Source organism: Staurois parvus, unplaced genomic scaffold, assembly GCF_062004578.1.
Source record: "Staurois parvus isolate SC_StPar_1 unplaced genomic scaffold, SC_StPar_1.0 ptg000696l, whole genome shotgun sequence".
NCBI lineage: Eukaryota > Metazoa > Chordata > Amphibia > Anura > Ranidae > Staurois > Staurois parvus.
Genome location: NW_028318492.1, coordinates 7,790,263 through 7,803,676, shown reverse-complemented (window position 1 = coordinate 7,803,676; position 13,414 = coordinate 7,790,263). Strand labels below are relative to the sequence as shown.

The 13,414-nt window shown below is 36.1% G+C and overlaps 1 protein-coding gene across 1 annotated transcript in view; it reads right to left on the bottom strand.

The window, feature by feature from the left end:
- Nucleotides 1-7,917, bottom strand: part of DMD (dystrophin) — a 2,676,943-nt gene extending 2,669,026 nt beyond the window's left edge. Inside the window, exon 1 of the mRNA XM_089653005.1 lies at nucleotides 7,858-7,917. The gene's annotated coding sequence lies outside the window, so the exon portion shown is untranslated. The remainder of the gene's footprint in view (nucleotides 1-7,857) is intronic.
- Between the last annotated feature and the right edge of the window lie 5,497 nt (nucleotides 7,918-13,414).

The following is a 13,414-nucleotide window of genomic DNA, read 5'->3' as shown; positions in this document are numbered from 1 at the left end:
AAGTAATAAATACAAGTAATATCTACAATAAGTGTAAATATTACATCATATTTTACCACTCACATCAGTAATTCCCCTGGAAATGCTTTAATTTGCTGTAATCCCCAGATGGATGCAGCCATCGTTGTTCAGGCATCATTCAGGGTAAGCAATCTACTTCCTAAGCTGAGATGCTGGCTAAGGGATGACATACTCAGCTCAAGGACTGTATTTATTGATAAAATGTAGAGCTTTGTTCTGTCGTATTTTGTCAGGGAAGTTTAGAAACAGACTTGTAAAGTTGCTGAAAGATAAAGACTTTTTGGCCCCCCTCTTAATATTTTGTGTATCATGCCTAATAGTAAAAATGAAGCAAAGTTATACTGTAATTGATAAATAGTATAGTTTGAATGTGGACTAAACACAGCAAAATATTGAATTGTCATTTATAGATGTTGGCTTCCTGTAAAAAGCTTGGTACTGTAATACACTGATCAACATGGCCATGCAAAACAAAGTTTATACAATAAATCATTGATGTCAAATACATATTCTGTAAGGACACTAAACAATAAAGATAAGCTTTTGCTGGCAGGCCACCTGCTTACAAATTACAACCTGTAATCTGTCTAAACGAAAGAGTAAGAATTTTCTAAGCACACACAGCTACAATGTCAGATGCCTTTGTTACTTTCTGTAACAGAAGACACACATTTACACTAGGGAATCCATTTAAAAAGTAAAGGTAGATGCTTGATTTCTGTCCTTATATGAATAGACAGACGTTTATTAGTCTATTGTAAGCAGGACTGTTCAAGAATATGGCAAAAGAGCTAGTTCAAATAAAACAATAGATTTACTAGGTACCCACAACCATGCATCACCAAATTAGGGTTGAATATCTAAATAAAATGTATTAATTAGATTTTATGTCTTAAAGTGGATCTAAACTTCACTGCTGCTGCATAATGTTTTAGTTGTAATGTTTAAGTATGCAGGATATGCGCACATTATAGCAGACTTACCTGCAAAAGCTCCCCACTCCAGTTGTGCACCATTAATCACTTTGACATTGTTACCTGCTCACTTTCTGGATTTGCCAACTACAACCATCTTTATAGGCCAGGCAGGAATGATGAGACTCCTGCACATGAGCATGGGAAATAAGAGGACCTCCCCTATAAACTGCCAATAAAATGTGCAAAACTAAACAAGTAAACTTACCAATGTGACATTTTCTTCACTTCCACCAGCTTTCATACTGCCCCTGTGTTCCCCACTTTTAAAATATTTTGTTACATATGCGCTCTTAGCATTATCATACTGAATATGGATGAGATAGAACTCATTAGTTGATTTACTAAACCTGTGGAATGCTTAATATGGTGCAGCTCTGCATAGAAACCAATTGGCTTCCAGTTTTTTTTTTGTCAAAGCTTAATTGTACAAGCTGTGGTTAGAAGCTGATTGGTTACCATGCACAGCTGCACCAGATTTTGCACTCTGCAGTTTTAGTAAATCAGCCATATGACCTCATTCTCTTCATCTTGTGAATGTGCAATTTGACATTACTGTATATCCATCAGTTGGAAACAAGAAAGCCTTTGATCAAGATTTTGGGAGGAAAGGTATTTTACCAGCAAACAAGTTTACTTTTGTATGATGCATTTCATCTTGCGCATGCCCAGTGTTACAATACTTTGGGATCTCGCAAGATATCACAGTTTAGGGAGATATCTCCCTTAAAGAAATGATGACATTGCCTTCAAGGGGGCATCTCTGCTGCTGGGGCTACCTCACTACTGCCTTCAGGCAAATCAGGAAATGGAAACCCAAAAGATAAGTAAAAGCAAAAAACTTCCATGCTGGTAAGAGTTTAAGAGAAATAGGGGAAACGTCTGCTTGGAATCATCCTGGCATCAAAGACATGCTGAAAATGTACTGTGAGTTGTATAGAATCACGGCTGGCAGACAGGAGAGTGGCTTTTATTCCAAAAGAGACATGCATATTCTCTTCTGCAATCAATTCATATCTGCCAGCAATGTATTTGTAAGAATTAGATCCACCTTAATATTAGATTTTATTAAAAAATATTGTAGTTATTTGAGGGGCATACCAGAACAATTATAGGATCTGGTAACTCTGCCTGTGTTTGGGTAGCCATACATAGGTTTCCTAAACTCCCACACACACCAATCAGGGCAAAAAAACAAACATTTTCTACTGGTCAGCATAATGAATTGGTTTACAATGTTGTTAGCATGTTTTTTTGTCAGCATTTGGACAGTTGATTGGCTCCTAGTGCTGCCTTTCCCTCTCTCAACCTGATGCATAGGCACTGGCAAGATCTGAACACTGCACCTTCTGGTAAACCAATCCTGACCCACTCACTCTGAATTACAAACATTATTTTTATAACTCAGGAATGTTCTCAAATCTTTACCTTCACCAAAATAATTTGCTAGGCCTCTCACCCACTTCAAGTCTCTATGTGACGACCATATTCCACATTTATTAAAAAATTGGAGGCTAAACTATGAATTTCCTTCTCCAGACCTCAGATACACAGGGTCATTCCATTGTCACATCTAATAGATTTCAAGAGCAAGACTTCTTACATAGTGGTACTGTACACAGATTGCTCAGATTCCTAGCACTTACTGGCAATGCCAAACTGTATACATTATCTCATATTTTCTGGGAATGTCCCATCTTACGTCCTTTCTAGTCTGAAGTGAGTAAACTAACCTATCAACTTACCTCGGTGGACTTAACCTCCCTGGCGGTATTCCCAAGTGTAGCTCGGGGTAAAGTTTCAGTACCACCAGCGATAACCCCGAGCTACACTTGGGAATATCTTGCAGCGTTGCTCCGGGATATGTACTTCACTTACCTTGTCCTGCGCTCCCACGATGTCCCTCCTGCAGTGTCCCCGGCAATGTCCTGCGGCGGATGCCGGCATCTGTCATCTGGGTTCCGTCCCCTGCGAGCATCAGCACATATGGGGATGGAACGGCGGGAAATTTGAAAATGACAAAAAGTGACATTCACTAAATTCACTAAAATAACATAGTAAAACATTACTGTATCAAACCATTTCACATACAGTTTGTCCCTAGTGCTTTGTCCTGTGCCCTGCCTGCATTTTTACTGTTCTTTCTGCCTGAAAACTGAGAAATGTCCATGGCATCCAAAAAGCGTCACTTTAGGTCAAAAGTGGTTTTAGACCAGCTAGAGAACAGCGATAGTAAATTAGAACTACTTGCAGAATTGAGTGATAATGATTCGTGGGGAAATTCATCATCAGACACTGAAAACGATTTTTCGACTCAGTGATGTGTGAACTTGGCGCTATATTTCAAATTTCAGTGTTTTTGGTTTGATTATATTATTGAATTAAATGTATTATTATTATATTATTATTTTTTATGATTATTTTTATGATTATTTATTAAATTATAATTTATGATTTCGTGTTTCAAATTGTAACATACCCAGGATGTTTACTAGACTCTTGTTCGGACAGATGTTCCTAAAAATTACAGGCCTACAATAAAAAAAATACATATTTCCATGCAAAAAATGGTACCGCTTTCAGCACAGAAATATGGACATAATCATACCACTAGGGAGGTTAAAGTGATACAAAAGGCATTTTTTTAAAATAACAAAAATGTTAAACTTATCAAAACCATTGAGCAGCCCTGATCTCTCTCTTCTCGGGCCCCCTGATGGCACGCCTGGCCCCTCCCCTTTGCTGAGTGCCTCCTGAAGCAGGCAGCTTGCTATTGGGGCATCCAAACAGGGTGAGCCACTGCTCTGCGTGTCCATTCACACACAGAGCCACCTTTCAGTGCCAATCCTGCAGAAATCAATGCTGTCCCCCACAATCCACATGCGGTTTTCCAGAATTTCTGAAGATGAAGGAGCTTATAGCCAGGAGGAGGAGGAGAGTAGTACCATTTTTATTATGTTACAGAAAAGTACAGTTGGTTTTAAACTGGGTCCCTTATCTTATGTTTGGTGACTTAATTGGAACTGATCTTTGTTGTTCTACATATTCGTTTATAAAATGTCTATTAAACAACAGTTTTACCTAACGCAATTTTCAATCAACATTTGAAAGCTATATTTCAATGTTTTAGGACTTTTAATAAGGAATTTAAGAAACTAAATTTCATAGGATATGTTTGGCAAATCCACCAGTTTATATTGTAATTCACATGAAAAATAAGGTTATTAGGAACATTCAAAGATGCGTTTTCTGTGGTTTTTATGTGGCAAATTGAAATGAGTCTTGCGTTTGGCCAAATGAAAATGATTTTTTCTCCACTAATGAATTTTAATTACTCCTTGCTACTGTTCAGTATGAGCACATTGGTTCTGTTCCAGCTAACTCTTTACTTTCAACTTACTTGACATAATGAAACAGCAATAAAATATCAGTTGGACATTTTTCATACTCAGTTATAAACTTAAAATGTAGTGGTGATCAAATTATTATATTCTTAAAATTATAGATTGAGTAAATACAAATTCTAGAAAAGTACCACAATTACACCATGTTATTATTTTTTTATTACAATACTTGTAAATTATATCAAATTATAGTATTGCTAGTAAAGAACTCATTCTCCACATTAAATATACATTATACAATTATTATTATGAATGACACAGACCTGGAAGTACCTATAATTAACTAACAAAATGTCATGATTTTTAACTATACTAGTAAATCTATGGTTGAAGATCAGTTATTTCATACTCAGCATGGAAGAAATAATAGGCACTCTCTTCCCCCACTTTTTCCACCAATTTAAACAGATCATATTTCCTCTGGGATAACACTTGCCCAAGTATTTAAAGTGGTTCTAAAGGATTTTTTAAAATAAAAAACATGTCATACTTACCTTCTCTGTGCAATGGTTTTGCATAGAAGAGCCCCAATCTTCCTCTTTTAGCATCCTCTACCAGTGGTCCTGGCTCCTCTTCCCTTCTGAGTGCTCCCATAGCAAGCTGCTTGCTGTAAGGGCACTCGTGTTGTTACAATCTTGACTTCACTTATTTAGGGCAAATTGATAGGATTTAATTAAAGTTAACCCCTACACATAATTATACTCACAGTTACAATCATTCCCTGTTGTTCCTTCTTCTGTTGCAGCTGACAAAAATACCCAGACCCTTTGGGTTTGGGGAGTATGTCAACCCATCCTATGGCACAGTGCTCAGTCCTAGTATGTATTGACTCCCTCCTGTCATATATTAAAGGATAGGTCCAGCTTTTATAACATGTTACATGTTGCACCTGTATCCAGGTTACTAAATGTTACCTATTACTAAATCAGAAGCCCCCGCACCCCTCTAGTCCTCGTTGTGATAGTGGGCCAGGGATCTTCAACAGCACCTGCTGTCACAATTTTAAAACATTCTGCGAATGGGAGAATTAAAACTATTGCCAAATATTGTAGCTGATGTCTTGTAGTTCTTAATGAACTTCCAGAGCACTGATGAGCACTCTATGTAGTTGATTGATTCTTCCTATCATTCAGTAACTGCCTGATCGTATGAGGTACTGACAGACAGATACACTGACAGTCTGCAAGAGCCTGAGTTTGCACCCGCAATCTGCTGATCGTGGGTATAATGTTTTACAGGCTCATAATAAAAAAAATAATAACTTCACATTGTTTTTTACCTTCAAAAAGATGTGCATTTATTTTTTTTTTTAAGGTGAACTTATCCTTTAAAGCCAGTTACATCATTGCTCCATGGAACAACTAAGACATATTAATTTGCTTATTTGTATTTTAAAGCCACCCTTTCACTGAATAAGCATGACGGCTAAGTTCTCTTTAAGTTTCTGGTTTTATGCTACTCATATTCTCTGCAATCATTCAAGCTTCAGTAATGATTTACATCATTGTTACTAAATCACTGGATTTACAAAGCAAAGTTATCCAACCTTTGTTTGCAGGTTTTCATTTGACAAAACCTACTTATTACATGTAAGTTAATTCACAAAAGGCAGCTAGGCTGTTCACTCTCCATGGGATTTTAAACTTTGCAAGGGAATTTCCCTAAGCTTAGTGAATGTGGTTAAAGTTCCCTTTGTGAAAAATACCAAACCATGTGCAAGCAAAATGAAAAAGAAAAAAAAACAGTATTTTACTTGCACATTAATGGATGATGGAAGTGAACAGAATAATACCTCATTCACTAGGCTAAATGAAAATTAGTCTAAGGGAGAATTCCCTTGCCTTGTTGCCTTTAGTAAATCAACCTCATTGCATTGATATAGGTACTTAACACCCCATAAAGTTCACCTAGTGCATCCCTTTTAAGATGTTTGGATTGCTATGGCTGATATTTCACACTCTTCAATGAAAAACACATGTCCCAAATAAATCAATATTTCAGTAAAAAAAAGTGTAACTGTGTCAATACATTTCCTCGGTTATCACATATTCACACTGTGATCTTTACAAATTGAGAAGCCTCTGCAATATCATCTTTAAATCCACAGCCCTCATCAAAATCAATTTGTTAAGATACATTGGTGAGAGAGAATTACATATTTGTTCAGCTATGAAAACCCATTCAAAGTTTTGCCTAAATGCCTGTTTTTATTCACAGGCAAACACAACAAGTTAACAAAACAACCAGTATAATGATATTTGCTACAATTCAGAAAAAAAAATGTTTAAAATTCAAGATACTTTGCATCTATTTCAAAATGTCCACTGATATATAAAAAGAAAAAAAAATTATTTATAGCAACTTTGTATAATTTTGCTATAGGTCCACTTTATGCAAATTAAACTGTAAGGCTTTAAATATGTCCAGTGCTGATCCCTGACATTCTAAACTTTTAAACGTCATGTTACAAATGGAGCAGCAGCTATGATATATTGTTTGTACATTTACTAACCTTTAGGAGGACTTAAGACAATACTAATTACTTGTGTTTTGTCTTTTGTTAACAGTGTGAACAATACTGTAAGGTTTTCATTGCTGACTTTGTCTCTGTTGGTGAGTATTTGATTGTGGTCACCAAGACAGGAAAAAGGAAAAATCCTTGCAGCACAGACACAGAAAGCAATAAAGCCCTTTTCATAAAGGAGGGGAAGAGTTGGGAGTGCTACCAGGTTTTATTGTTGTCTGCATTCTCATTGGGAAGATTTTTCCTTCTTCCTATCTCAGAGAATAGGCAGTTAGGTTAAATTTACACAAACAGCATTGAAAACTAGATGGTGGTTCTAACCGTTTCCCACTCTATCCAAAAGAGCAATTAGTCCTTAAAGGAGTGTTTCTAAATGTTGGTTATGTGAACGGTATATGATTTACGCAGTACCAGAAATACAGCTGTAGCAATTATCAGAGAAAAATCCACACAATGTATTTTTACAAACACATGTTTGAAAAGGTGAAGAAATCCTGCACTAATAGTCCTTTCAGAATAAGATTGACAAGCTTTGTTCTAAATTACACTTATTCTGGCAACTCATGTTACAATTTTATTGTACAATATCTTTCAGATTTTCCAACAACTATGTAGTGGAGTATTTACTTGACTGAAGATGATTGAATGGTTGTTTATGTAGGTCCTCACACTACAAAATTGGTAAATCTAAAGGATATTGTACAATAACATTGTAACCTATGTGTTTAAGCTTTAACGTAACCCACATAATACTGTTGAATAGCTATCAAATTAAAAATAATTTTCATAATTAATGTAATTACATAATTAAATTTCCCTTTTAAACTACAAGATAAACTGATTATTAATATAGGCTTTCACTTTATTGATATAAGAAAACTATTAACTTTTACAAAATTTGAATTCAGGGTGAAAATATCAAAGTACTGCTTACCTTTGCAAACTGAGCATTTACCCATTTCGTGAATGTTTTCCTTTGAACATCTTCTCTTTCATCTGCAAATATAAAAATAAAGTTAGACCAAAGTAAAAAGCAAAAACATGAGTTGGTCCTGCGTGAACAAAAAGCACTTTTGAAATTCAAAGATTCAAAGATTTCTTCTGTAGCTTTCATTTTTTTAACAATAATTGCAACAGCAGAGTGGAGCTCTTTCATTGAAGGCAATGGATAAAACAGGCAACACACAATCACTGCAAAACAAACAAATACATTTGTTTTTTTAAAGTATCCTTGTCACATGTAGAAATAATTTCAACTAAGCCAAAATCTGTAAAGAAGAGATAGAATACTTACCTCTCCTGCTGCCTGTGCTGCTAAATGTTACTCTGACTGCTCCTATCTCTGATCTTATATCACTGCTTTTTCATGCAATATACCAGAAATGCAATAAGACTTTAGTGAAACAAATTTCCCTCTTAGGCAGCTCTCTCCATTGGAGACTTCTGCTTCATACAGTATTTTGCTCTGGAGACAGCTCTAACATTTTTTTCTGAACCTCTCCAATGAAGACATAGACAGCAACAAAAACCCAGTAGAAGTTCTAACCCTTACACACTCTATCCAACCATTCTACACTCTTTCCAAAAATTAAACAGAAAGGTTTTGTCTAGAGATACACTTTAATGGGGTTGATTTACTAAATGGATAGAGACTGTTTACTTTGAAGAGCGAATGGTTTCTTAGAGTAGCAAATATAGTAAATATGTATTTACCATGAATATCCAATCATGTGCAAATAAAAATAAACACAGAATCTTGTTGAGTGAAATGAATACAGCTGAACTTTATTCACTAAGCTACATTCACTAAGCTAAGTAAATATTTACTTGTTAAGGGAACATTCATTTTTTGATTAGTAAACAGTCTCTTATTTATTAGTAAAATAGGCCATAAGGGTCATTAGAGCAGTGACTCATCCTCATCCAAAGTTGGTGGTTTCTATTAGACTGCAAAACAATTTGTTCTGCTGGGCTATCACTTTAGATAACCCATGGTGCTCTCTGAACCCTTTGCAATGTATGAAATGTTAATTTGTATCCTATTAAGATATTGACAAAATTAAATTGTAGTTTCTCTTTTACCTCTTGATGCTGGACGCATGCACATATGTGACCACTCAACGGGTGAGCTTTAACTACTTACTCGGCTAAAAGCTCACTTCCTGCATGCTCTGCAATGTAGCCAGTGGGGATCGGTAAGCTCCCAATGCATACTTGCGATCATGTAACCTCTGTGACAGCCAATCACAGCAGTCACATGACCCAAAAGCGTGCCTCGTGGCTTTAAGAACCCATAAATGGCAGGTAGGCAATTGGCGCGAAAGGGTTAAGGTGCAAGTGCTTTTATAGACAAAGATTTTCAGTTTTTGCAATTTTTCCTTTGAAATGAATAAATTAATATGTTATTAAATGAACTGACAGACCTCAGATGCAGACAGATGCAGTTTTTAATTGCTGAAGCCTTCCCAGCTCCAGATAGCGTTTACTAGAAGAAAACACAAATGGGCGTACTCTCCTCATGCATTACAGTGATACAAAAGGATATATTAAAAATGACAAAAATACACTCACAAACCGAGGGTCATGTAAACAGACAAGGAATCAAATGTGACAGTCCCATAAAATAGTCCTACGACAAGGTATTCTAACACATTTCAGGAGTAGTACTCCCTTCCAAAGAACTTCCTTTTTTATCTCGGTAATGCTTGAGAAGAGTGTGCCCTTTTGTGATGGCTGCACCTCAGCGAGTGACAGAAACCGTGTTCCTGTAATGCATGAAGACCTGAGTGCTGGTTTCGCTTTTTCTTGATGCCAGATAGTGTTTAGATGTTGTGACACTGTGTATAGTCATGTCCATACATCCCATCCATGCACTTGTCTTGGCCTGACCATAGCATACAAAGGCCATTTAAGCTATGAACTTTGAACAGGAAGACAATTAGTTTCTAAGGCTGTCCCTTTCATATGCATGTGGAGTACAGAGTACAGGCTGCTGAAGAATAGAACACTAAAACATCTAATCGATGCTAAATATACCTGAGTCTTATGTCTCTTAGTGCATTTTAAAACTTGAGGGGGTGGTATGAGCTGTTTTATATAGAAACATATTTATAAAAGGCATTTTGGTCCATATTTATTATTTTTTGCAAAAAATAAAACACCCAGGGGCATTTAAATAAAACCAAAAGAAAGCTGTATTTGTGTTAAAAAAATGATAAACGTTTCATATGGGTACATGACTGCAATTTTCATTCAAAGTGCGAAAACGCTGAAAGCTGAAAATTGGCCTGGGCACAAAGGGGATAAAAGTGCCCGGTAGGCAAGTCGTTAAAGCATTACATTCAACATCAATAATTCTAATTCCTCTTCTGGTGTTCAGTTTCTACGTTGGGCTAGTCAATATTATGTAGTTGCTGAGAGGTGTGTGTATACACATATATATATATATATATATATATATATATATATATATATACATACACACACAGTTGTGCTGAAAGGTTTGCATACCCTGGCAGAAATTGTGAAATTATGGCACTGATATTGAAAATATGTCCAATCATGCCAAAAAAACTGTCTTCTATTTAGGGCTAGTGATCATATTAAGCCATTTATTAATTTATTATCACATGGTTTTTTGGCTCCTTTTTAAATCATAATATAACAGAAATCACCCAAATGTCCCTGATCAAAAGTTTACATACCCTGGAATGTTTGATCTTCCTACAGACACACAAGATGACACACACAGGTTGAAATGGTGATTAAAGGTTAATTTCCCTCATCTGTGGCTTCTTTCTGGCATCTCAACCATGCAGCTAATTTTTGTTCAACTATTGTCATATTGTGCTCCTTGAAACAACCGCATCATCTTTTTCCATACCATTTGTCCTAAGGTTATCTGTGGGTTTTTCTTTGTATCCCAAACAATTCTTCTGGCAGTTGTGCAATCTTTCTTAGTCTACCTGACCTTGGCTCGGCATCAAGAGATCCCTGAACTTTCCACTTCTTAATAATTGATTGAACAGTACTGATTGGTGTATTTAAGGCTTTGGATATCTTTTTATATCCTTTTCCATCTTTACAAAGATGGAACCTTGTCATGCATGTCTTTTAACAGCTCTTTTCTGCTCCCCATGGCTCAGTATATAGCCTGCTCAGTGCACCCACATGAGACCTGACAAACTCATTGAGACTATTTATACAATACTAATTGCTATTTAAAAAGCCACAGATGTAGGAAATTAACATTTTAACCTGTGTGTGTCACCTTGTGTGTCTGTACCAAGGCCAAACATTGCAGGGTATGCAAAATTTTGATCAAGGCCATTCAGGCGATTTTTGTTATCATTATGATTTAAAAAGAAGCCAAATAACTATGTGATAATAAATGGCTTCATATGATCACTATCCTTACAGTACATAAAATACCTTTTTTGGCATGATTAGTCATATTTTCAGTATAAATGCCAAGATTTCTGCCAGGGTGTGCAAACTTTTGCGCACAACTGTATATATATATATTATTATTATTATTATTATACAGTATTTATAAAGCGCCAATAGTTCGCTCAGCGCTGTACATTACAAAGGGGGACAGAACATGTGACACAACAATAACAAGACAATGCAAAACACGAGGGGATTGAGGGCCCTGCTCTTTCGAGCTTACAATCTAGGAGATTATATATATATATATTATATCTTCTGAATGGCCCTGAACTTAATCACATGTTTCCCGGTTCTACACACTGTCATTTTATTTCTCTCACAAGGGGGGGTTGCACACCATAGAATCCTGTAGCAAAAAGTTGACGTCTCACCTAGAAGGTTCACTGAGTGTGCGCTCTGATTTTAGTGATAGCACTATTCACAGCTTGAGTTTACATGGTGTTTAGACTTGAACTTTAGATATGTCAGTGAGTCAGTTAGGAATGTGGTATCAGCCATCAGGCTAAGACACGCATGGAACACTGATTGCACATTATCCCACACTTATTAACACGTGAGCATGTGCATGTTCACTGCTGACAAGCGGTCTATTTATACCTGAACTCTGCACTAGTTCTTTGTATAGTCTTTGCCTTGTCCACATGATCCAGTCTAGATGCACATCCATGACCCTGTTACTGACTTGGTTTTCTCTCTGACCTTGCTTTCGGATTACCCTTGCCTGCTCAATGTTTACTGTCTGCCTCAGCTAACGACCCCGGGATGGACTATTGACCCTCTTCTTCCCAGTGACTCTGTACCTCACTGCCCAATTGTTGTCAAACTCTGCCTGTTCCTGACTCTGATTCTGCATACATCCTGGTGTCCCCCATTAACTGAACTTGGTGTAACCATAGTGCATAACCTGCAGTACCTGTGCTTGTCAGATACCAGTGCTCCCAAGTTCCTGCTCACCGTGACTACACCCCTGCAGTTCTTGTCTTACTATCCAGGGCTGCTTGGACAGGAACTGTGCAAGAGGCCACTCCTCATCTCAAGCTCTGCTTATAGGTACAAGACTGTCTCCTTGACATCTACCAATACTTGCAAAGCAATACCAATTCATGTGCTTAATGTCCATACTGGTCAGGTAATCCTTAATTACATCAACATATATTTGCCCTGTCACATTTATGCCATCTCAAAAAGTGTAACACAGATGTTATTTTTCACTGTCATTCCACGATCTTCATTATTTCTATAAATAGTCTAATTTGAGAGAACACTATTAAGCTTGATGTATGTTTATCTAACGCTATTTACAACTTTGATGACACAAATTGAAATGAGTTCCTATAATTTGCATCCTTTAATAGCTTTGAATGTTTGGATGATTGTTCATCATTCAAATGAATATTAAATATGCCACTGCATAAAATGCAAAATTCACAAAGACTGCAAGAGCTTGAAAGCAATATATATGCTAGTCTAATAAAAAAAAAGGTTTAAGATCCTTGTATGAATGATAATGCAGCATAGTCATCTGTATTATAATTTTTCAGCTACACTGAAAGATAATCATTGGAAAGTCTATGTGTAGTTTGTGAATATAAATTCTTCCCTTGTTGTTTTACTTCAGATTTAAAATGGCATATGACATAGTAACCCCATTGTGATCTGCAATTTTGCTGAATGCAGTAGTAATATTTATTTACAGAAATCTTTGATACAAAAACACAGTGGCACAATAGTACCTAAATATTCTAAAACATGAATTCTAAAACAGGAATAAGCTCTAGATTAATTGTAAGTAATATTATAAAAGTTCACACTGGATTTTCTATTTTTAAAATACACCATTTTTTTAAATGACATTCTAAAAACACTATATTTTAACTGACACTGCAAAGAAATTTAAATCAACATTGTTTGGTATTTTCATTTTGGAGACTAAATCTGATAATTTCAGGAAACTAAGGGTTTTCAGTAATATGCTTTGTAAGTACAATTGCCTATTTTTTTATCGTTGTACTATTGAGAACATCCCCACAAGTTGCATC